This window comes from Coturnix japonica, chromosome 1, assembly GCF_054131305.1.
Source record: "Coturnix japonica strain WE chromosome 1, WE-NBRP24, whole genome shotgun sequence".
Taxonomy (NCBI): Eukaryota; Metazoa; Chordata; class Aves; order Galliformes; family Phasianidae; genus Coturnix; species Coturnix japonica.
In genome coordinates, this window is record NC_140663.1 from 63,310,805 (window position 1) to 63,334,792 (window position 23,988).

Genomic DNA, 23,988 nt, shown 5'->3' on the forward strand with positions numbered 1-23,988 from the left:
CTCTATAATATTACTTTCTATTCTGAAGTATCGCAGCTATTTCAGCAGATACCCAGCATCTGTGGGCTTGATGGGGTGCTAATCCTATTACAAGGTGATGATTGGAAGCCTATAGCTTATACTTCCAGCTGCTTTTAGGATACAGAGACCACATATGCTCCAAGAGGGGAGAAGGAATGTTGGGAGAGCTGTTTGGGTGTGAGAGTTTCATATGGTATTTGCAGAGTTTCAAGTGTTTCCGGATAACTAAGGACCACAAACCATACATACATTAAACAGTAGAGATTCATGGCACTTTTGAAAGTTTGGAGGACTTTACCCAGTAATATGCAAGCCTGTTAATACTCCCACTGGAATGTGTCGGAGATCCCAGTAACTCTTGGCACAGTAAACCTGGCAATCAGCCACTCAAACTTCTTTGCTTTCAGGAAAGTATGGAGACCTTGTGCACAATTTCCCAGTCTTTCTTTAGGGCAAGAGGTTCAGGTGACTTCACTTATTCCATTCTGGCCCAACTTCTGGCACTGTAGATGTGGTGATCTATGGGTGCCACTGTAAGGAATTAACTAGTTTCCTGGTCCTGATTAACGGGAATATGTTGTTCACAGTCCACATCCACTTCCGAAGATTGCACAAAAAGTGCCCCAAAAACCAGTCATAGAATCATATCATAGAATGGCTTGGACTGAAAGGGATCTCAAATATCATCTATTTCCAACCCCCCTACCACAGGTAGAGCTGCTAACCACTTAATCAGACACTCGGACAGGTGGCCCAGGGCCCCATCCAATCAGTCCTAAGGAAAGAGAAACAACTGTTGATCACCATTTCTATGCATTACTGTGGAGCCTCAAAAGATTTGGTAAATATCTAAGCTCCAGCTGCTGAAATTGATGCGAGTCTTAGCTTTACTTACAGTAAATGCTAGCCTCGGGGAGCAAGGGAAGGGTGTGAATTGGAAGGCTGAAATAGATTCCAATTTTAACAATCCCAAATGCAAACATTTTCAAACAATGGTTATTTGTAGCATAGATTACAATAAGAATCTTGTTTGCACACACATGCTGAATCTTTTATAATTCTCAAACAAACAAGCTAGCAAAGTAAAACAAACAGTATTTCAGCAAGTTAACAGCCATGTAACTCTATAAGTCTCACACTTCTTTTGACTTACCAGTATTAATGACAGTGTAATTAGATGGTCAGTCAATATGCCCTCATCTGACACGACACGAAGAACTCCTCTGAAAATGGAAAAAAAGAGTGATTGGAGTGATTTTCAATAAAGCATCAATAAAATAGTAGGGGTTCAGTTCATGTTTATTGAGGCTACACATAAAAGCTTTGAAATCGAGTGTATAGAAGTAATAACTACAGAATGCTGTGAAATTCATTTTCCACCCCAGGTCTCCATTAATGATAAAGAAGCATCAGTGCTTTCCTTTTACTGTAGTATCAGTTATAACATATAAGCTCTACTGGCTGAACTGTAACCAACATTTTTTCAGAATATCTCCATAATAGTTCTCCATTCTATGTTGTCTGTTATCAAGTTGCAGAAATAATGTTTGTTCCTGAAGAAACAAAAAGACCTAAAAAATAGCCTAAAATAGTCTTTTGGTATCACCTCCATCATTGTTTTTAGAGATGTTGCAACATACATCAATTGGTGGAAATACCAGAAATACTTTTTTCGCCAACAATAGCATTTAGTATGTTACAGAATAATTATACATAAATATATGTAGAATACCATAATCAAGACTACATGGGAAACATCTCTGCTAACACTATCCCATGGATTTCGTATAGGAACTGATATGCAATTCATAGAATATCCCAAGTTGGAAGGAACCCATCAGGATCATCAAGTCCAACTCCTGGCTCCACCCAAAAATCAGATCGTATGTCTGAAAGCATTGTCCAGACGCTTCTTGAACTCAGGCAAGCACGTACCATGACTGAGCACTGTGGTGACTTCCCAAGGGGGCCTGTTTCAGTGCACAACCACCCTCTCAGTAGCAAATCTTTTCCTAATATCCTAATAAGCCGAACCTTCCCTATCATAGCTTCATGCCATTCCCTCATTGGTCACCTGAGAGAATAGATCAGTATAAACTTTCAGTCTGTTAATAAACAGTCTTAACAATAACTACCTGCTCCAAATTACTGCATGGCATGCTTGGTGTCTGGGGTATCATACTGACACTGGCTTCATCTGATAAGACCTCAATTTTATTAGCACGGGTCTTGGCCTTGCAACTAAATACATTAGTTTTGGTTCTTTATGCAGTATATTTAGCTTCAAGAGACATTCCATGGTTACAAATATATCTATGCCACTGATCTTGTTGCAGAATGAGGTTCTTTGGGAGCAGAATGAAAGGAATATCGTGCTTCTTACTGATGTATTGTGCCAGGAATCAGAGCTTTTGTCTTTAAATGTTGTAGTCTATAAACCAGCATTGTAAAACATCTCGATTTCCATTTTTGACAATCAAAGCTGTTTTAAGTTCCCATTACTGTTCACTATTTGCCAATTGTTTCAAGAGTGCTCAGAGCACAATTTTTTCTGCTGTCACCGATTTTTTACTTCAGTGATGCCAAGTCTATAAATACCTTTCATATTCATCAATATTTTAAGTATCAAAGTACCTACTAAAAGCTGTTTTCCATTTCATTGTCATACAAATTCATGATAAATCTGGCAGCTTCTGCAGAAGAGAGATCTGACTCCTCTGGATGAGAAAGAATATGTGAGCACCATATCTCACTAGACTTCTAGAGTATTACGTAGGACCAAATCTTCCTTTATAGAGGAATTATTTCAGCAGAGGTTGACAGATTCCAACAGACTGGCAAAGCGTGCAATTAAGATGAAGACAGGCTCTTTTCAGTGGTTTCCAGTAGCAGAACAAGAGGCAGTGGGCACAAATTGAGGTACAGGAGGTTTCCTCTAAACATCAAGAAGCTCTTTTGTGCTGTGCGGGTGGTGGAACACTGGCACAGGTTGTCCAGAGATTCTGTAGAGTCTCCTCCTTGGGGATCTTCAAAAGCCGCTTGGGCGTGAGCTGGGACTCCCTGCTTTGGGTGTCAGATTGACCAAGAGTATCCTTCCAGCTTTGTCCATTTAGTGAGTCTGAGAAAGGGGACTGTATAGGATTATTCCAGTCTAACGCAAAGGGAGTAACGTTCACTCCTTTTTCATCTCCATCTTACCGTCTCCACTGATGCCCAGTCTCTCTAGAAAGACATAACCGAAAGGTACAAGGCAATGAAAGAGGATTTACCTTTAGCTGAATGCTGTTCTTCTGATCAGATTTAATAGTCTCTTATGATGGGATTGGAAGTGTCAGACATTACCAGCAGCATGTTTGCCAAAACTAATGAAAAAGTCTGCTGAATGAATGCAAGTTTAGCAGGAAAACAATGAATGAACCAGGAAAGCACTATATTCCACCCACCAGAGTGATGTGAATCTCTCTAAATATATGGATTTTGGCGGTAGACTCTCGCCTGTTCTTTGCTGAAGGTATGTGCCAGTAGTAAAAGGGAGTGAAGTGGTATTTCTATTTAACTACAACATGGCAAAGCAGGCTAATTGCTTTCTCAGTTTGTAGTGGGGGAAACATGCAGAGGTGTGTCTTGTCAGACACTGTCTCCTGGACTCTAAGACTGTCATCGTAGCAAGCATACATAGAGAGGATTACATGGAACCTTTAGGCAAATCATCAACTTTCACTGCAGGAAAACTGTTTCCGCCTGCCTCAAGCAGCATTGTCCTGATTTGAAAGGAATGGCTCTGTCTGAGCATTTATGGCCAGGAAAAATACACAATGGAAAAATCTGCCTTGTTTTTAAGTCATAAGTACCCAGCTGTAGGCATGTTTATGAAGTGTACGTATAGCATGTGGACTGATGGATGGATACATTTATCATGGTAAGTCATAGCACTGGGGTATTTACCATCTAGCATATGGTGGAGCTCTGTACCTCTATTCTTTTCAAATGTTTAACAAAAGCAAAAACATCCATACCTGCATTTAGATATAGCAGAAGAGTTTCTTTTAAAGGATTCCTCATAAGCTTTAGTCCAATGGAAAGCAAATACTTCTGTAGTAATTGCCATTTTCTACAATGCTTTTGATCTAAAGAGGAAACAAAAACGCATGTCAGCCTAACTTTAACTGTAACTACAATGAAAGGTTATTATCAAATGCTGTAAGTAGGTACAGTAAAGTGCTGTTTGTGTGATTTCTAGCATTTGATTACACACATTTTATCTCCACGTAAATAGAGCTTAATGACTCCAGGAGATTTGCCAGTTACAAAACAGGATTACAGTCCTAGGAAAATGTCTGATTTTTTTTTTTTTTCACAGTATAGGTTATTTTCTTGTAAACATAGGTCAAAGAAAACCTTTAATATGCTTGTATCACCTCTGAAGCAATGAGATTCTGTAAACAGATTAAGCAAAGCATCCCTGAGGTATTCCCAGACAGAACAAATGCCACTGTTTCATAATTAAACAGTTGGTCTAAATCTTTCTCAGTAGACCAATACTTTCAAGCATTTAACAACTCGGAAAATACATATTTTGCAAAAATGTTATTCTAATTTCCCATAGGTACTTCAAATTAATTTGCATATACATCTGGAAAATAAAATCCAATTGCTGCATGGACACCACAGGAAGTATTATGGGCTACAATAGAGTCTTGCAAGCAGCAACTGAATTTACAACACATTTTTAAGAGCTATGCATTTCTGCAAGACAGACATGAAACTTAGATATCAGTTTCTTTAAATTCTTAAAGGAAAACATAGGGGAGGATATCAAAACTTCAGCAGAAGCAAGCACATTTGAAAAGCGTATAAAACTACAAGTTAGGGCCTACATTTATAAAACACTTCTGGCAGGCATCTTTGTTAGCATTTTTCCACATCACCTTGTACAGAAATATCTCACTGTAATCGGTGGCTTCATCATTGCAACTCATCACTATCTACAACTACTTGGCAAGAGATTGCAATGAGGAGACATTCCATCTCTTAGGTAACAAATGATAGGACACAAATAGATATTTCTAAGTTGAAGCACAGGAAGCTTAGATTGGACTTCAGAAAGAATTTCTTCATGGAAAGACTAGTTAAGCTTTAAAATGGGCTGCCCAAGAAAGTGGTGAAGTCCCCATCCCTGAAGGTATTTAAAAGACGTGTGGATATGGCACTGAGGGAACTGGTTCAGTGATAGACTTGGTTGGTCAGGTTGATGGTTGGACTTACTAAATCTTGAAGGTCATTTCTAGCCTAGATTATTCTATAGTTTTGTATATTACAACAGGATGGAAAGCAACAGGTATCTTTATTACACAACAGTACTTCATCTGAAAATACAGAGCTTACCAAATTTGCTGCTATCAATTATGAAATAAATTACGAGCTACTAAATAATTACAACAGTACATCTGCATGCAGATGTAGATATTCTGATACTAGTCTCCTGGAAAAGCAATTTATAAAGATCAAACCAAGTGGCTACGGGATATAAGTAACTTCAGGAAGAGATGGATTCTGAACTACTACCACAGTTTTCAGATGCAGCATTTTCATAAGATAGCTTGCTTTCTTGCAAATAAAACAAAAGGAAGAACTCACATGCAAAAACAAGAAAGATATTTTCCGTAAAAATTTCTGTTCTAAATTTGTTGTAGCATTTGTTTTTTCATTATCATCTTCATTGAACTAATATACAAGTCACATGTTCCTTTTTTTTTTTTCCTCAGATGAGCAGAATTGAATCAGCCTTCCAAAGCAAACAGTCATTATTATGAGCTTAAACTTTCCTTCCCACAAATATTCTCTTTAGTTCCTTTCAGTGACTGTTCCAGTCAATCCCTATAATTCTATTTACAATGTAAGTGAAGGAAATTTAATGAATATATGACTTGAATCACTCAATGGGAATCTCAGAGCTGGAATTAATTTTCTAGCTGCATAAGTCAAGTCTAGTAAGTTTTCTTGCCAGCTATGAGAACATGAACATCATAAAATCAGACATACAACAGTTGTTTCTAAAAAGTTACCTTTAACAACTGTTACCACAACACAGCATCCAAGATAACAAGGGTCTTCTCCATTTCTGATGGTGAAATGGGGAAAATCACGCAGGACAGAATTTTACTTCAAATTAGTTCCAAAAAATCATAATTTCTCTGTGCAAAATAGCCAATTTTCACAAATAATGTTTCTCCAGGATGTCACATCAGAAGTTTAATAGTTCCTCCTTTAAGGCAGATGTTAAATGTCTGAAACGTAATAAACTGGAGCTACAATCAACTTTTCTCTTTTTAATTGTAGTAAGATACCAACATCTTGATAATAGTAAAGTCTATTAAAATATGTTTCCTATAATCCGTGAATATAAATACTATAGGTAAAGTCTGCATGGAATGATTTTACTCCAGTGACTGTCACACACATTGGAACAAAACAAGCTTAAAGAAAATAGTTTGGGTTAGCTCTATACTACTTCAGATTAATGAGATTTAAAATATCAAACAGTAACAGATTGTTAAATATCACCTGTTTTAAGTAACAGTTTAGATGTCCTGAATACTAGCAGAAGCAAGGGAAAAGAGTAGGTTCTCATCACAAATGCTCTTTCACTCACTATTATGGCTTCTAAACCTGTACTGGTCCATGAACGTGTGCCAGGAACAAAATATTTCCAATATGGAGCTAAGGAGTAATTTGATATTTGCTCTGAAATTTTAAAGAAAACTCTAAATAAATACTTGGCATCAAATACTTTATTGCAAAAGTATAGAATTTCTCACCATTTAAGCGTTCTCTTAATCCTGGTAATTTTCTTCCTTCCTAAGACAAATTGACTGTTGTTTTCTGGCCAACATTCCTCTGAGGTTTGATCAATATATTGTGTTAAAAGACCTTGTGAAATTTGATGGTTTTCTAAACTATTTGTCGCTCTGCAGTACAAAACTGAGATTTTTCTACATCATTAGACACTGTTATTAGTGATCAAGATTTACTGATGCTTGTAGGTAGAGTCAGTGGTTACATAAAGACAGATCACTCTCTCAGAATTCATCTTGACATTTGGAGATGATGTCCACAACTATCTCTATTAAAGCTTGTTTTAGCCTGGGCAAGAGTCTTGGCTGAGAATATCCAGATCTGAATAAGTTTTGCTGTTAGACTTCTTTCCGATAAACAAGCCATTAAATAAGAAAATACTGCAAAAAGTTTTGAGAAACATTGGCAGGACAGTTTGGAAATATCTGGAAGACTGTACACCACTTACATATTAACTTTCAAAAATACAAATTTCACCAAATAAAGAGGAGTTGCAAGGCAAAAGACTACTAATGAAAAAACTATGATAGCAATGATACTGACAATGGTTCCTTATTATACACATAAGCCAGCACTGTGAAAGGATGTATGTTCTGAGCTGGAGCTGCTAGTACATCCTACCAACCACCACCTGTTTCAAACAAAAATACCGTGATGGAGTTCATATTTCAGGTCTGGCTCCCAGACATACCAATAACTCCAATGAGAAGTGCTTGTGCAACTTATAAAAAGCAAATGTGAACAGTAGTTTATTCTGGAGGTTACAGTGAGTCACCTGGAGCAACAGATAAAATGATGAAAACAAATCTCTCTGAATATGCGGTATGGCTATGGAGGAGTTCATTTCAGAGTCATATGAAAAGTCTTTCCTGATGGACCAATTTGGGGATGCCAAATGGTATAAATTAAAAGACTAGTTGTATTGATATGCCAAGTATACTCCTGAACACTTGCAGAGGCTCATACTGGGCTGCATAGACAAAGCAATCATATGACTGAACAGCTGGAAAAAATCCTTACAGTGGAATTGTATTTAACGGTCAAAAAAGCAGCACTGAAATAAACTAAAAGGGTTTTATGATATAGAAGGCAAAAGTACTCTAGGCTGTTTGGTAGCAATATAAAACTTTGTTGAGATCAATTCCAACCTTTCTGACTGTAGAAAATAAAAAAATAATAATAATATTAAAAAGAAAACACCAAAAATCTTATCTATTAAAAATATTTTAGGCTGGCATTTAAGATCAAATGTTTTTCCAGTCAGTTACAGTTATTTGTGATAATATTAGAAGCTTCAATTTATCATGTTTTAGACCTCCTAAATATCTAATTTTAGGCTTAGAAGCAACTTCTTTATCTACCTAAAATTCTACAGTGCCAGTCTCAGTATGTTACGCACACACACTGCAATAAGATGAACTCTGTCTCCTAAATGGATGTCTGAGCAGCTTGAAAATTCCATGTGTTGTATCATGACTTTTAGCTCATCAGTTCAATTCATACTAAAAATTGAAAGAGTTTAAAAAAGAAAAAGAAAAAAAATTTTAAAAAGAAAGAGAAAAAATGAGCAGCACCAGAAACTAAAAGAAGGTCGTAATGACTGACAGCTGTAATGACCCATGTTCTCCAGCTAAAATCTAAGACAAGCATGTATGTGAATGTTATTGCAAAATAATGATTCTAACTTGAGATCGCACATTAATTTATTTTTAAAATTGTTTTCCTCAAAACAAACCCTAATATTATATCCATCCGTATACTTTCCAACTGAGACCAAGCCAAGCCAGCTGCAAAACCAAAAAAGGGAATTCAGCCTCAAAAACCCTTTAAGCATCACTGCTAAAAATGCCAGCAATTGACCCAATTCTCTTCCTTCTCTTTACAGATTCTAATGGGTTACACATCAGCCCTTCTGCTCATTTCAAAGAACTAACTTCAGTTTCCACTGAGAATCCAAGGTATGACATAAATGGCAGCCTATCTGCATTTAAGACCCAAGCAAGGTAGAAAACCTCAGATCTCACAGGTGGGAAGTGGGAAAGGTACAGAACCTTCCCTGCGCTTCATGCCATCCATCAGTCTGCAAAGCTGGACACATATCTTTTCAGTAAAAACTACTCCACAGTAAGTTTATATCATACTTGTGGTTTTATTTATATATATTGATCAACACTTCTGGATGCCACATCAGGTTAGCATTCTTCTTTTGTGTACCTCTACACAGGTGTAGGGGAAACGATACTATTTTTAAAAGTACATGTTCACATAATTCACCACTCTTGGCAATTTTTATTCTATTTGCACTTAAGATCCTTGATGCAACACCTCGTTATCTGTGTAGCAAAAGATCCCTTTTCCTGGCAGCATTTTAGAAACATAAAGTTTAAAAAAAAAAAAAAAAAAACAAAGTAAAACATAAATAAAACAACAGCAGATCTCAGATAACTTCAGTGAGATGACATGTTCCCATGAATAATTCTCTCAATAGATCAGTCTAATGAATATGTACAAAGATTTGGCATATCTATTTTCTCCTTTTTAAGTCACATTGACCACAAGGCACCAATATGTTCAGCTGTAATTAGTAGAAATGCTGTGGTCCAATATCCATGACACATCCTAGAGCCACAGGAAGCTCATCTGTTCACTGCTTCACAAATTGCCAGAACATTTCACAATATAAGATCAAGCAGCACAGAGAAAGTTCATCCAAGAAAATGTCCTTGATGTGTCTTTGGTACTGTTTGCAGGATACTATTTATTCTCAGACTATTTGAACATTTCATGCAAACAAACTTTTTGCAATAGAAATTACTTTTAACTGCTAAATGCACATATTTAAACACAAACAGATTTACATTTAAAATCTAAAACTATAACCTATTGATCAAAGATGAAGAGGGAAAACTATGTCAATGAAATCACTGTGACATTGTTACAAGACTAGAATATCTTACTATCATTTAAACAAGTCATACAGACTCATGCTAACTTGAAATAAACCTTGCCTAGTGAAAATTCGGGCCATAGCAACACATGAACCAAATTAACTTCCCCAAATTCTTTAGTCTTTATTGTTATACTGCAAAATGTTACTATTGCAATAAATATATATATATATTAAAAAATAAATCCAAACATTAAGAAGACCCCATTAACAATACAGTGACTTAGAATTCAATCAAAACCATTGTAACATAACAACAAATCTTATCTCTTATTTTTACATATTTTATGTAAGCACTCATACGTGGTATGCAATTAGAACAGCTTACAGAAACACAACATACCTTCATTTTCCACAGAAGACAATTTTTATCAGCGATACCCATCTTTTCCCTCTTCCTACCCTCGAAGAAATTTGCTATAGTTAAATATATGTATTAGTGATTCTGTGTTCCAGTATCTGAATTCAACTGATAGAAATTACTGTTAGAAAGCAGCACGTGTCCAAACAACAAATATACTTAACTTCACCTTTAGCATCCTTATCTGTTAGCACAATTTAGGAGCATCAGTGGTTCTGCTTTTATGTAGATCTTGGATGCCGTGTTCAAATTTGTCATATATCAATAAGACAGTCCAAAGTCCACCTCACTCTATGCTAGTATTTCCCCTTTTTCTTCCTGAGTGTTCAGTAAATAAAAAGTTATCTACTCATTTCCCGATAACTTTTACTGACTTCACGAAGATGAGAACTCATGATTTCCCTACACTGATTATCTCCTTTTATTTAATTTTTGACCATCAGTAAAATCGCTAATGCTAATATTTAAACCAGACATTTGTGTTAATTCCAGCTGTGATGATTTATTCTTTTCCAGACCAACTGTTACTATCTTACATTTCAGCAGACATTACCACTTTCTTTGTGTTCATTTTTTTTCACCCAAGTTTTTCTCCCAGCCAAATCACTAAAGATTTTAAAGCAGGTAGAAAATAGTGGAAAATGGGAAACAATAATCTAGAAAGAAAAATGACAATTCATATAAGACATCAGATCCTGCTAACATCAAACACTTTTGATTTTCAAATTAAAATCCCAAATTCCATTCACATCTGTTTAATTTCCTTTTCCCTCTCAAATAAACTTGTAGACAATAGACAATTGGGAAATGGCCTGCCATATCCATCAACCTCAGGACTGTTTCAGGAACAGACCAGGAGACAACATCCTGAGCTTCTCTCTTGCTGGTTCTGGAAAAATTCCCACTACTAGAATGTAGATTCTGAATCCTCAGTTTGAGTTCAGGTTTCACTCTGGATTCATTGCTCTCCGGACACAGGTCTGAACTAAACAAGCTTCTCTTTGCTTCTTTGCCATTTATTTCCTCTGAATCTGAAGTGACAGAGTCAGATTTAGGACATCATACCAATTTTCACAGCAAAAGCATGCAATGGTAAAAACATGAGCTTATAAATTTCAGTAGAGGGACAAAGAGAAGAAAGAGAATCCATAGTTGAAAACAACCCATATAAAAAGTTACGTCTGAACTCCTATCTTAAGAATATTTGAACTATAGATCTTTGCACCATCCATAAAGCTCACAAAGCTCTGGGGAAAAAAAAAAATATATATATATATATATATATATATATATATATATATATATATATATATATACACACACACATATTTATATATACATATTTATATATACATACATATATATTAGTTCAATACTACGTCTGTGTCATCACCTCGCTGCAAAAATTTTCCTTGAAGTCAAGCAACTGGCATGTATAATCCTCCAAAGATACAACATCAGTGACACAAAAAACAACCTGTATTTACTTCCTACCAGCCACAGTCAACAGATTTTCTTTTTTTTTTTTTTTTAAATCATCAGCAGATGTTCCAAAGCATGAGAGAATAGTCAACTTATTATTCAGACATCTTTAGCAGCCTTCCTGATCAGCTCCTGCCCCTGAAGTCTAAGAAAGTAGAGCATAAATGCACTCTGGGAAACTTTCCATGTTCCTAAAACAGTGAGTCATTCAAAAGCTGTTTTTAACAGGATCTGAAAGGGTGCCACCAGCAACACTAGGGTCATCTCCCAGCGCACACTAATGAACCACACAGAAAAGTGCAGAGGCATTTGCAGGAGGTTGTTTAATATTTCTTGACATCCCAGTACCTATATGGCCCTCACAACTTTAATATGAATGTCTGAAAAGCATTCATTAATGAATTTCACCCTCACATCATCCCTGAAAAGTGGAGTTATCTACATTTTGCAAATGGAGAAACTAAACTAAAGAGTAGGTTAAAAAAAGAAAACTTTAAAGCTACAGTAGTGATGCAATGAATTAAAAATGTAGTCACAAATATCTTTAATCATATCTTTTAAAATCTTATGAAAACTTGATAAAAAAGTGGATGTTTCTGTGAAAATATCCATCTTTCTGAAGGCAAAAAATGTCTATTCTGCTCATATTTTCATAAATATGAATTTATATTGATATCAGTGGCCTTTTTGTATTTAAAGCTCATTTTTGTATATAAAGCTCCTTATATTAAGGAAAAATTATTCATTGTCTAACTTTAAGCACAGTAGCCACTGTCCATTATTGGAAAGTATGCCAGGTATTCACGTAGTTTGCTATGCTTATTGACCCCTCTTATTGCAAGATCACAACATCCCAAGTCCTGTTGGGTTCAGGTCATGTTATCCAAATCTTCATTTAACAAAAAGGAAAAGACAGGTTGTGCCCAGGTAACTTACCATCATGAGAAGTGTAGAAGATACAGTCTGTCCTGCCCTCAGGCCATGGAACACATACACCATCTTCACAACTCCTATGCAATGTTTCTGAAACCTGAGCAAAGCCTCATAGCTTTGCTTCCTATTTCTCATCTTAAAAGTCTCCTGTGATTTTAAATCCCTGACACATTTTGCTCATAGTCTGCTAGCAAAATAAAAAGGAAAAGCAAAGAAAAAAAAAATCCAAAAGGTAGCAGTAGGTGTATTATTCATAATGTATGGTTTATTCCTGCATTGAGAACTATTCTGTTACATAAAAATCAAAACATAACTTATGTTTACATCATCCTACCTCCTGAATTCAGAAGGATTAACCTTTGTCCTGCTCATACAGCTTTACACTCTCACAGAGCAAACAGGGAAAAAATGGACTCAAGTATTCTGTCAAGGATGGGGTTGAGCACTGTGGCATATATACAACGGATCAGATATCTGAAGAAAATTAAACCTAAGTAAATGAGGTTTTCATGAAAGACGTTCCACCAAGAACTAGGCAGCCATTTCTTAAAACACATCACTACTACCTTTATCATGTGGACCAGTCATAGAGTCATTAATTTTGGAAAACATCTCTAAGATCATCTAGTCCAAACATCAGCCCATCCCCACCATGCTCACTAACCACATCCCTTGGTGCCACATCCACACAGTGTTTCTGAACACCTCCAAGGATGGTGACTCCACCATTTCCCTGGGCAGCCTGTTCCAATGCATCATCACTCTTTCTGAAAAGAAATTGTTCCTAACAACCAGTCTGAACCTCCCCTAGCACATCAGTAAACAATCCCAGTTCCCTCTGCTGCTCCCCATAAGACTTGTGTTCCATACCCTTCACATCTCTGTTGTCCTTTTCTGGACACTCTCCAGGGTCTCAATGTCAGTGTTGTAGAAGGAGCTCAGAACTGAACCCAATACTTGAGATGCAGCTTCACCAGTGCAGAGAACAGAGGGACGATCACCTCACTGGTCCTACTGACTGCACTCTTTCTGATACAAGCCAAGATGCCATTACTTGATGGACTGCAGCATTTAGACATTTAACCTGAGGGATTAATCTCTTCCCAAGGAAAAAGGGGCAATGACAGAAGCACAGCCTGATCTGGCTAACCTTTCTGATAGCTTCTTCCTTTATCCACAGTCATATGAAGACATACCTGATGTGCATCTTCTCATGAAAGAAGCCCAGAAGTGTAACTATTAAATATATATTATTATCCAGACTAGAAGTTAGAAAACGGCTGTCATGGCCAGTGGGCTGTAAAACAGCACCTTCAGCAAGTCACTAATGTTCGGCCAGTAAACTGAGAACAAACGCCACTTACAACTGGAAATCCAAAGATGCAGTTTCAGTTCACATTTAGCTTTACTAAGTTTGAATATTTTTCTGAGTTAAGAGAAAAAAACAAAACAAAACCCGCCCACCCGAAGCAGCTCGGTCCTGCCAGGCGCCAGCAGGAGCGGCGCGGGCCGGGCGCCCTCTCGCGGTTCCGCCCGGCAACAAGGCCTGAGGGGATCTGTTAAAAGACTGCGAGCAAAGCACGAAGAGTTGGTAACCTCAGAATCCCAAGGGGGCTGTGGATGCCCCATCTCTGGAAGCATTCAAAGCCAGGCTGGATGTGGCTCTGGGCAGCCTGGTCTGGTGTCTGGCGACCATGCACACAGCAGGGGGGTTGAAACTAGATGATCGCTGTGATCATTTTCAACCCAGGCCATTGTATGATTCTGTGATCCTAACTTTGCCTGCCACGAATTGCCTGTTGAGTTTAATTCCCTCAGCCACAGGGATAAGGGCACACGGACCAGTAGGATGCAGAATTGCAGGTTGCAAACATGCCTTAGCAATGCCAGAGATCACGCTTGGAGACCTCTCTTGGAACAGAAAGACTACTTCCAGCTGCCATTCCACACTGAGGATTCAGAGAATGGAACTTTGTAACATACAGAATTAACACACAGGCAACCACCAGTGTTAACTGCAGAACATGGAGCTTTAAGCAAAATGTTTCAAAAGACTGTGCCAGTGCACGTCTGTCCCAACCATACCATTGTTCCTCGAGAACTCAGTGTCTCAGCTCACGCCATCCAAAGCTTTTGTGTGTGCGTGTGCGTAGATGCAATTGTTAACTCACACAATTGCTTGACTCACAAAAGCAAACGGAAAGAATTGGAGCAGAAAAGCCCTCCTGAACAAGCTGAAGGTTTGATGAGAGTATATGATTCGTAAATACTATGCTAGCTTTCTGCTGTTTCTTTGAAGAACATAATGCTTCCATTTGATTTAATTACTCTGACATAAAATTGCTCACACTGAACCAGCAAATCAGAATGAGAACAGGATTTTTACTGTGCCTGACATCACATGTCATACTGTTGCAAAGGGTCCGCTCTGACAAAATCCCACTACTCCCATTCTCAAGGGTATGTGGGAAACACCTTGCCCCTGGCTCATTCACAAAAAATACATCTGGATTGTATGACTATCCACGTCCATGACAGATTCATGTCACTATGTAAACAGCTGGAGAACGATCTCTCTCTCCCTCCAAGCCTCTCTCAACATAGCACCACCCAATTAGAAGCTGCCTAGCATCAAACTGCCACATCATTTTTAGTAGCAATTTGTGCCACTTCTGCTATGAAGTTGTGAGGGATGGGACAGTAGAAATAGCACTCTGCAGAGCTGTAGGGGGAACAATGAAGAACTATCACATGTCTAGTCCTTCCATCAGGCCTTCTCAGACACTCTATAGATGACCCTTACCTAATAACAACCCATACTTAGATTTTTATTAACATGCAGACAGCCTTGCATGCCTATTTAACACAACAGTTTTCAATCTTTCCAGCCCTATCTTGCTAATTAATCAAATCCACAGAGCCATAGGAAAAGCAGTAGCAAGCATTTGCTCTAATGAAAACTGTAGTCTGCTACCTCCTTACGCTCTAGTCATCATATTTTCACTTTTCTCTGCAAGCACAGAGAAGTATCTGTCAAATCTCTCCTGCCTCCCTTTAAGAACGTCCTGCCAGTTTACTGGCATCACAGAGCTGTGGAGCAAGGTCTACACGTCTGCCTTGCATTAACCTAGTGCAGTAAAAAAATGCATTCTCAGGAGATATGGGTAATAGCTTGACATAGTGAATGATGTTTGACAACAGAAGATTATTTAATTGGGATTAGGTGGCTTGGACCAAGAGAGATCTCTGGAGAACATACTTTGATTTCCTGTTTGACACATCCCTGAGGGGAATGACTAGATTGAATAGACACTGCCTGGAGTTTCTAGCAGACGGAGGAAAGAGAATGGAGGGGGTTTAGGACTTGCAGTGGGAGTGCCTTCTGTCACTACTGCAGTATGCCTCAGGCTAGACAAACATTAGGTACATTTTTTAAGGAGCAGGCTGACTCCATGGAGTTTAAGTTGGCTGTCAGGAAGCATGAGACAGCATTGCACAGTGCACTCCTGATATTTTCTGTTGCTCATTCAGCAGTAAAATACATCTGTTCCTGTCATTATGGTATTAATTCACAGATTTAGTGCGTTGTCTAATTGTAAAATTAATTTTAATAAGTTAGAGTTGCTATCCATGCACACCACTGGATACGAATGCATGGGATTTTCTATTCTCTCTTCAAATGAAAGGTTTTGTAGATATTGTCTGAGGTTATTAGTGCCCGTATAAGCACAGACTTACATATTTGGATAATGTTAAATCCTCAATGTGTTCCACTATCAATCTGATCTCCTTATGTCCCTGTTTTATAAGAATTACATTTGGTTAGTGTGACCCTTCTGTTTCCTCCATGCTCCAGTTGCATGTTACTAGGACAGATGTTTAAGCAATTGGGGATGTTTATTGAAGGTTTTGTTTTTCTGTTTTATTTTGTTTTCTAAATATAAATTCTCAAGTCACAAGGGAACAGGACATTAAGAAGCTTATTCACTTACGTGAACATTTATAACTACAGAGATGGAAGTCAATGCAAAAATCAGAGCCAGAGCTGGCCATTTTAGCAAAAGTGTGAGAAGGGATATTAAAAAAAAAAAAAAAAAAAAAAAAGTGCATTGTTGCAGTCATTTAAAAAGTAAACTTTTAGTTTAAAAGTTTGCAATGTTTTTATTATAAAATAAAAAGAAGCTTATGTTTCAAAAGTATCTCCTCTCTCTTGAACAAATTGTAACAAAATTCTCAGTGTGGTAAATAAGAAATGAGCTTAGCTCCAATGCCAATTGATTAATACTAGAGTTCTATTATCCAGAACACTGGATTTCTGGAGATGAAAAATTTCCAGTTAATGGGTGAAGAAACCATATTTACATCCCTCCTTTCTTTGGCTCAAGGCACACTTGGTAGCCTCCAGATGTATCACTATAGTCTTCAAAGAAATTCCATTGACTGATTGTTAATTTAAAGGAAAAAATTCTACATTCAGTCTACTTGCACTGTCAAGACAAACATGATATCTCAGCACCTTTAAGTTGTAGTTTACAGACAAAAACATTACTCGGAGAAAGCAAAAGGATGATGAAAAGTGATCCTAAGGATTTCATCTTGGGGTGGAGATAAGAATGCCACTTACCTTAGATCTACATTGCATTTTTTGCAGTTATTAACTAAAGCCTCATTACCTGACAATCAGTGTTTTCGATGTCTTTCATTCAGGGACTGTTTCACCTACGGAATACAGGTGACTACAGATCCATAGGAGACAGTGAAAATGGTTTACACCAAGGGAGAGGCTGGCAGCCTTATCCCAGATCTCTTTGCCACTAATTTTCTCTTTTCTTCTATATTCCTCCCTTCTTCCCTCCCTCCCACTCATGTTTTCTTTGGAAAGTAAAGAAGGGAGAGAAGGATCTTCCTCTGACTCATTTGGTCATGCTGATATTAGTCAATTAGCCCTGTGCATAGAGTAGTCCACCCATGGAGCAACGCGGAAGATAGAAATGTAATAGTTGCTTCCAGTTTTTCCTAAAGGCCTGGAATCTGAAGGTTCATCTAAATACAAGAGAAATAATCACCAGCAAAACAAGTGTCACGTTTACTGCCTGTGGCTGTTACAACTCTTTGGAATGCTGCACTGTCACTATCCCATATTTGCCAGTTTTCATATTACCAATCAAACTCTTATGATGCCTTTTTTTTTTTTTTTTTTTTTTTTTCCCTTAGAGCCACAGTTCCTTGAAATAAGTGATTACTTAATGATCTTTTATTTCCTCAATGAAAGCTAGATTTCAAGTCCTTGTGGACTCAAGGGAATTATTAATGATTCATAAAATACACTCAGAACTCTTTTTTCCTTTTTTTCATTAAAATAAAATAAAATAAAAGCAGCACATAAGGAAGATTTTAATCAAATTAAGATTGTCTAGAATTATTTTTTCAATAGGAAGCTTTATGCCTTCCACAGTTACATTTTGTACAGGAAGCATCCTAATCCCCTACAAGGTGGCAATTACAAGTAACACTGCTGCACTTAAATCATATGAGCTGTGATCACATCTGCAATCTCCTTCCTCTATAAAATATTTTCTCTCTGAAGGACACGCAACATAAAGTTCTGGGTTGTTGTCATTCCATTTCCCATAGGAGAGGCTGGAAGTAGTCCGATTAGTGGAGACCAGAGCAATGAAAGAGGTCATAAAACACAAGCCTTAAGGAGTACTCTGAAACAATGCGACAACTTAGAACCATCAACAAGCTGACCTAAAATAAACCATGAATTTCAAGATGACTTGACAAAAAGAATTTTTTTTTCCTTTGGCAAAACTGATGCATTTCCACAGAAAATACCAATTTTGCTCTAACCACAAATGTCTGTCAAATCATTTCAACGGAAGAGTTTCCAACCAATGCTAATCATCAGTCACTTGGAAACGTACACCAAAATGTCCTTTGTTTCAGTGTACATCTGCAGTCAATCAACAGACTAATTTGGAACAAAAGAAGTCCATATACAGTTGGAAAAACAAAAACACCATCGAAACTGAATAGCTGCCAAGAACGTAGCCTTGAGAGAACATCTGAATGACACCAAGATCTGTTGTTCTACACGAATCTTGGGAGAATCTCTTTTAATTGTGAAGAATCTCTGTGCTGTATGGTACTTTTACCCTCTATCACTGTTTTGAAACTCTTAGAGCTACCTAAACCTATGTTTACTCTATTATATCTGTTTGTTCTTCTCAGTGACTTTATTCAAGTGAGACTCATTCCATGTATGCGGGAAGGGAAAGGATAAGGGGGAAAAGGGCAAGTGAGAAGCTCTCTGCTTCTCAGAGACAGCCTGGAAATGTTGCCACTGAAAAATACTCAGACATACCCTAATGCATCCTGCCTGATATTGCATTTAGAGGAATAGTTTATTTAGCAAAAACTTCCAAGACTTCACTGCCATCCAGTTGCAGGGCACGTAACATAGTACAGAAAGCAAGAAGATTTTTACCAGTCATTCAACACCTTTCACTCTACTACTTTTGTCCCAGAAATTCTTACTCATTTGCTATACTGTAGTGTTTATAAACACCACTGGAACGTGTAAAATATAATGATGAGAAAAAAAATAGTTTTTAACTACAGTGAAATTCCTCCACTTTGACTGTAGTTAAGGGAAAAAAATACGCCTTATCTGGAGATGTCCCATAAAACTTCTCAGCCTCACATTTCCTCATATGAATTGCAGTAATTTCATACATAACCTGCAGCATGAATAATTCAAAATCAAAAGAGACGGGGAAGTAGCACCTGACCTAGAAAGGAACCAGCTTTTTGTTTTCAACTAATTTCTAATGACGGTCTAAATATTTTTTAAGATGTGAAATAAAAATTGAACAGCACAATGGAGTAAAAGTTACATCCAGCATCCTAAAATGCTTGTTATGAAAATGTAAATGTCTTCCAAGAAAAAGAGACCATTGTTTGAAAAAATAACCAAACAACGTAAAACATCCCTCGTGGGAGTACAAAATTTCTTCCATGATCATGTAGTTCTAGCAAAACAGAGATCAGCTTAACTATTAAGCAAAATGATTGGCAGACTCTCTTCTTTGCCAAATATAACAAAGATACAAAAATAAATGGGAAAACTGCAACCAGCTTAGTTACAAGGGAAGAAGACCAGAGTATGTGAAGTAGTGATCTAGAAGCTGCAGCTGAATCACGGGCAAAAACTGCATCATGCATACATGAATACCGGTAACAATTTGTAAAATGACATGAACACCCATCTACAAGGGGATTGCACTGTTGTATCTATGTACTGAGAAAACAGAGAAGCGGATACTGTGAGAAATGGAGACTAAACATCGACATAAGTGTTACTTTCTAAAATACGACCATATTTCCAGCAGAGAAAACATCTCAGATATTACGCAGCTTCTAAAACACGTCCCATGAACTGCAAGAAGTTAATCAAAAGCCCAGCTCTTACTGAAATAGGAGTTTTGTATATACCAGTCTGGAAGTTCTGTGAATAATTTGGTAGTAGTATGTGGGAATTCATTTCCTGGGATGAGGAGGACACTTTACAGAAGCACTGAAAAAAATCATTTCCCAGATATTGTTGACATGTTCATTTTTAAAACTGATTTAAACTTGTCCTTCAGTTTGACAGCATTAGGGTGGTCAGTCATATGGATCACATGTCACAAGCTCTCATTATTCTAGGCCCTCTGAAGCTTTGCTGAAGTATCTGGAAGTATCAGAGAACACAGCTCTTTTTTAAATCTCCTCTTCCAAGAAGTGTCTTCTTGTATCTTCCCCTATGCTTTCCCCTCACCAAGTACTGTGATTCACCTCCTTTCAAGTGCTATGCAACCAGTCAGTGTTGGCTGGGACCTGGCAGAACTGACCAAATACTAAGTCTGCTTGGCAAGCCTACAACTAGTGAACAGGAATAACAAAAGGGAGCACAGGGATCTTATGAAGCTCTCTGCCCAACAACAGCACTTGAATCACAAACCAACTTTACATTCATTCTTTGCCTTTTACCAAGGTCTGTACCAGATTGGAAAGGGGGAAAGGAATTCTGAAATTTGCTCACATTTACAAGAACACCTTTGAAAAGAGCAGCTCTTAAATAACATTCTCCTTTATAGCCTGATTGAAATCATCATCACACAGTCAAGCAGTTTGCTGGTTACACTCAAAGCAAAACATGCTTCCAGCTGTGAGAGATAATTACAGTTTATTGATTGGCTTTTGAGGACTTTTATGTTATATTTAGTTGTAGGCTTGAGTTTGCATGGTTTTGATTTTGGTTTTTTTTTTTAAATTTATATCACAAGCATTGATGAAAAATGGCTGCTGCTTAGAGCAGTCAGCTGTCTTCAAATGATTAATCTCTTATTTATGTTCAGAATATGCTTCACCTGCAAATGTGCAGGGACTTCAAGATAACTTCCAGTCAAGCTGCCATGAGCGCTCTTCACATGCACTAGAAAGAACAGGTAATTATAAACATCTCACTACAGAGGAAATATTTTAGAAGTTGGGATATCAACTTGAACTGGTTTCCCATCTCTTTAAGTGTTCTTACTCTTAAAAGTAGCTTGTACAGGTGCTCCAGAGACAGATTCAGAAACCAGAAAATAAGCACAGCAGAGTTCATAACCCTTTAATCTGCAGTAGTTAGGTTAGAGTGCATACTAACTCCAGGAATTTTTATAACTGTTCCAGGACTTCTTTGTTTTGGGGGTCGGGGGGGTTATTTGTTTGCTTGATTAAGCATAATTTCTAATAGCCTTTACCTTTATTTCATTTATACTGTAGATGACATACTCAAAGCCTGGAGAGGCTGCCTCAAGTGTGACTCAGGGTCTGTGAGGGCACTCATGGAAACTCTGACTGTTCAGGCTTTTTTCAGTGTAGTCTTCCACTCTGATGCAACTGAAACAATGCAAAAATGCAGTAGTAGACAGGAAAGGTCAGACTATAGATTTACTGCCACCACTATGGCAGTTTCAGACACAAAAGAGGGAAAAGCACAAAGAAGGATCAAGATAACTGAAAAGTATTTTTACTATATTCTTCTTAAAGCAAGATTGTTTCATTTGAACTGGGACTGAAGTTTAAATTGCCTAAAACTGAAATGCTCCATTTTGAAGCAAACCATACCACAAATGAAGCACTAAAAACTTCTTTTTCATATTTTGCTTTGTTTCATTGAATTGTTCCAAAATTGTTTGCCAATAAATTAAAAACAGTCCTCATCTAATCAAACCTGTTTAATTTATTTGTTAGGGTGCCAAATGAAGTCATCACAACATGCACATTTCAAAACTAATTCCCTGTCTATACAGAAAAGTTGACTGTGTTTCTACACAGCTCCATGAAGAACATGCGAGTCCTGAAGAACTGAAATTGTCAAAAAGCAGTAATAGACAATGCAATAATAAGGTTGACTATTTATAAAAGATATCAGATCACAGGGTTCTAAAGATGAGGGACAAAACAAAGATAGCCTGTGATTCTGAATATTAGTGGAACATGAAGGAATAGTCAGAACTGATTTGATACTCCTTGTGATTAAATGGTTCAGAGTCAGACAATATATTGTAGAAATACATCTTTAGGGTAATATAGCTATTAATAGGGTAATCAATCACACAGCAATTTGCCATATATTCTACAGAAGGGAAACAATCGTATTTCCATCCCTGTACACAGCCAGAAAAAAGAGAAAGAAAATCAATAAGGAGTCAAGACTACTGTGAGGGGAAGAAGAAATATGGAGTATTACCGGAGTTCTTACATATGCTGTTCTGAAAGTAATGCTTCCTGTTTTATGATGTAGGACCACAATGTTGGTGGCAGATACTGGTGCTATGGGGTTGAAACTTCCCACCAATATTGTGTTGCTTTTTTTTTTTGCCATGTGACATGGCAGCAGAGGGGCAGTCTGACACAATGTCATCTGACATGAAAGCGGGTATGAAGCAAAGATGCGTCATAGAATTCCTACATGCAGAAAAAAATGGAAACTATTGATATTCATAGACATTTGCTGAATGTTTATGGAAACTGCACAGTGGATGTGATCACAGTGAGGTGATGGATGAAGCATTTCAGCAGTGGCAATTGTGAAAGTGGGTCACCTCTGCTTGTGCTGATTTTTACGAGCATGGCATGCAAGCTCTTGTTCAGTGCTGGTGAAAATGCATAGCTAATGGTGGTGACTTTCTGAAACAGTGTTTTGTAGCTGAGAATTTTCTCCGTCAAATAGTTTTACTGTGTTCTCTGTATCTGTTGCAGTTTCCATGGAATTAAACAGGAGGCATTACTTTCAAAGCAGCCTATTTATCTTTGTTGAATGCAAACATTAGCAGCAAACAGAATAGTTCCACGCTAGCTTTCTGGCTCTTAGAAGTGACAAATTATTTCTTTTGTTTAGTACATTGTTTGAAGTATCAGACAGATGGACCTAAACTTCCTTTACTGTTAAGATTTGGATCAACTGTTTTTACATTTGCTTTAGACAGAGAAATACGTTATCAACCTAAAATCTCTATTGTAATTGCTGTTTGAGGGGTCAAGCAATGTACCGGGTACCATCTTCAAAAGGATTAAAGTTGACAACTTAACGGAAACTTTACTGTCAACTTCAGTGGGAGAAGAATTAGATCAATGAGTGCTTCCGAAAAGCATATCCTAAGTAAGGTCAAGGTTAAAAGATCAACACTGAAAAATTACATATTAGTAAAGTTACTGAAGTGAACAACTCCATTTTCCAGTGGATATGTAAAGTAATGGAAGGATGAAATATAAACACATAAGATTAAGGAGAATGAGCAGACATTAGTAATTTTAAAATACCAGATGCCATGTAAATATATACCTGAATTCAACTATGCTTGAATCCCTGTCAGTAGAATAAATAAGATAGAACTTGAAGTCAATGGATAGTCATGGTTTTTAGGAAAACAATGTATACAACTCTTCAACAGGACTGCTAACAGCAGAAAGAGGCAATAGCTTCAAGCTAGATTGTTTAAGAATCTCCATAAAGATTAATTCCTGCCAGTCTCATCCCTCATTAGCACATGCAAAAATAGGAATTAAAAAAAAAAGTCTGTCAGTAGTGGTTTTTCCGCCCTTCAGTGTCATAACACTATTTATTGTTAGTTTTCTAACCACACATGGAAGTATCAAAGAAATATTGTCTTCTTATCTGTGTAATGACAGAAAATATCAGGTAGACTACTGACACTTTTTCACATTGTATGGCCAAACATGATGTACTCTTCACCATTTGAACTTCTCCCATCTTGCTGACAGCCTTCCATTTTTGCAGATGGTATTCCCTAGGTTCACGTCATCTTTTATTGTTTGTTTCTGAGATCACTTA

The 23,988-nt window shown here is 37.3% G+C and overlaps 1 long non-coding RNA gene across 2 annotated transcripts in view; it reads right to left on the minus strand.

Annotated features, from left to right (window-relative positions):
* Nucleotides 1-1,174: 1,174 nt before the first annotated feature.
* Nucleotides 1,175-23,988, minus strand: part of LOC107316699 (uncharacterized) — a 29,428-nt gene continuing 6,614 nt past the window's right edge. Inside the window, exons 3-5 of one of the 2 annotated variants that reach the window (XR_014944528.1) lie at nt 4,038-4,148; nt 2,656-3,243; nt 1,175-1,244 (exon numbers count right to left, since the gene is read on the minus strand). This is a non-coding gene — a long non-coding RNA (uncharacterized LOC107316699). Of the gene's footprint in view, nt 1,245-1,318; nt 3,244-4,037; nt 4,149-23,988 lie in introns of those variants that run through there. The other variant, XR_014944527.1, reaches the window with a different exon arrangement.